Here is a 2,608-nt window from a genome sequence, read left to right on the forward strand (position 1 = left end):
TCAATTTTGTCGATTTTGGCCAAAAATGGATTATTTGGTTTCACAAAAATCTTGACCTTTCAATATATGTGCATGTCACATAGGCGTCCCATAGGCAAAATTGAAATCAAATTGAGAGTTGGCTACAATTGAAACCAAATAATCTGTTTTTGGCCAAAATCAATAAAATTAAAAGGTCAGGACTTTTGTAAAAATTTTATGAAAAATTTGGCATTTTTACGACATTTGGCCTAAATGGAATGTCGATTTACAAAATGTTCAAAGTAAAAGAAAGCCCACTTAGAATAGAAACACATGATGGCTGACATGGCCCAAAATTCGAATGTTATTCCGACTGAGTCTGCTGTCAGAATTTAATTGAGTCAATCAGTCTCTTTTTATTTGCATGCAAAATTTGGGCCTAAAGTACGTGATATAGCATAAATTGCATCAGCAAGCACATAGTATGCTATGCCCAACTTATCGGAGCCCAATTTTTTTACTAAACTTCCAAACTAATAATTTCGACAAAATTTTTCAATTTTTTATTTTACTATGTTCAACCTTGTATATTCCTCTATCCACGCTACACCACCAATTTGTTTTGTCAAGCATAGCTTAAACTTATAAAATCTCAATTTATTACTCTCTCCGGTTCATAATATTTATCGTATTCGGAAGAAAAAAAATTAGTTCATAATATTTGTCATATTTAGAATATCAAGAGAGTGTTTATTGTCATTTTTTAAATTTGTCCCAAGCAATAAATAACTTAAAAGAATAAAAAATTAGTCAAACATAAAAAAATAGTAATTAATATGAACAATTTAATAAAAGAGCATATAGATAAAGACATATTTATTAATTTCTTAATTTATGTGAAATGGTCAAACGCGATAAATATTATGGACCGGAGGGAGTAGCTGTTAGTTATGGAGACAGAATTCAAATTCATGACCTTTTAATGCACTAGGAGACGCTTTAACCATTTAGACAACGTGAGTAGCATTAATTAAGAAAGGCTTAACCAATTTTCAGGTCCTTATACTTTTTATTTTTTATTTATTTGATCTTTGGTTTACTTTATTTCTTTAGTTAGTCCTTATACTTTTCACTTTTTATTTATTTGGTTCCTCTACTATCAAATTTTATAATGATTTAGTCCTTATAAAGTAGATTAGGGACGAAATAAACAAAAAATAAAACTCTTAGAAAGCACTAAGTAATTAACAAATTTACAAAGACTTAGACGAAAATAAAAGTACAAAAATTAAGTAAATAAAAAACAAAGTATAGAGGGTTGACTGTATTATTTAATAAATTAATAATTCTAGTAATTAATAAAATGTTAGGAAACCAACTTCAATATTATGTCCTATATAATATTTAATAAATTAATAATTCTAATAACTAATAAAAAATTTAATCCACCATGTGTATTAATTATTAGAGGGTTAACTGTATATAATCAATCGGTACATATAAATGATATCCCGGTGAAAACTAAAGCACCCTAATACAATTCTGAAATAGTAAACCAGTACAAGGCAATAACTAGTAGTAAAATTATTTATTACGACCTTTGAATTGGAGTTGATGATTAAGAGGATTAATGCCTATGTCGTCTTTGATAGCACATGCTTCTCCTCCCTGCACAGTTGCACTCCAGGCATACCTTGATAACATAATTTGTTCGTTCTTCTGTCAAATCTCGCATAGAATACACATTCTTTTAAGGTGGAATCCATATACTCTCTTGCCTGCATTCTGCTCCTATGTGCCATATTCTGGCGGCTCAAGTCTATGTCCCAGTATGCATCTAACATGTAAATCAATGTTATTTTGCATATTTCGTTGAATTCACTATAAATATCTCAATATGCTTTATATAGCTCGCAATCAATTCTTATTCTCTGATTAACAAGAAAGCGTATTTACGAAAGTGAGTTTTTTGAAGTTTGTATAGCCACACAGACACCAAAGCAAAACAAGTTAAACTACAGGCCCATTATAGAATTTTTCTTGCAAGGGCTTCATCCACAGGACCACAACTAAAGTTTAGTTCCAATCTAGATACCATTAATTATTTAATATTTATTGGCTCTCAAAACATCAAGGGGTGGTGGCGCAGTTGGCTAGCGCGTAGGTCTCATAGCTTCTGAGTTATCCTGAGGTCGAGAGTTCGAGCCTCTCTCACCCCAATTTTCTATTTTTATATGCTTCTTCTGTGCTCCTATTTTTTAAATATACGGCTAAGGCAGCATTAATTACGTACTGTATGAATGATTATGTAGAGTTTTTGGAGTTTGTTACTTTGTTTGTCATGCAATTAATATACAAAACTTGGGTGACTGTTTTCGTGGGGTATATCTAAGGGCATGTCGTTTTCTTACTAAAAATATAGGACCTCAAGCTGAGATAGACCCACCGATTAACTTCCCCTCGCAAGAGGTATTTGCATTTATGCACTCAAGAAATCAGATTAAATGATTTTGAAATTAGCTGCAATTGATTGATATCATATTCATATCAGTAAGTATAAATGAAATGGGTATCCATGCAATGCAAGTGTGCGTTCAATAATTGCCATATGCTTTCGTCTACTAATTAAGGATATTACTGCAGCTGC

The 2,608-nt window shown here is 31.3% G+C and overlaps 1 non-coding gene across 1 annotated transcript; it reads left to right on the forward strand.

Moving 5' to 3' along the window:
* Positions 1-2,095: 2,095 nt before the first annotated feature.
* Positions 2,096-2,180, forward strand: TRNAM-CAU (transfer RNA methionine (anticodon CAU)). Its single transcript is given in 2 exon segments — positions 2,096-2,133; positions 2,145-2,180. It is a non-coding gene; the product is annotated as a tRNA-Met (tRNA).
* Positions 2,181-2,608: the final 428 nt, after the last annotated feature.

This window comes from Mercurialis annua, linkage group LG1-X (assembly GCF_937616625.2).
Source record: "Mercurialis annua linkage group LG1-X, ddMerAnnu1.2, whole genome shotgun sequence".
NCBI lineage: Eukaryota > Viridiplantae > Streptophyta > Magnoliopsida > Malpighiales > Euphorbiaceae > Mercurialis > Mercurialis annua.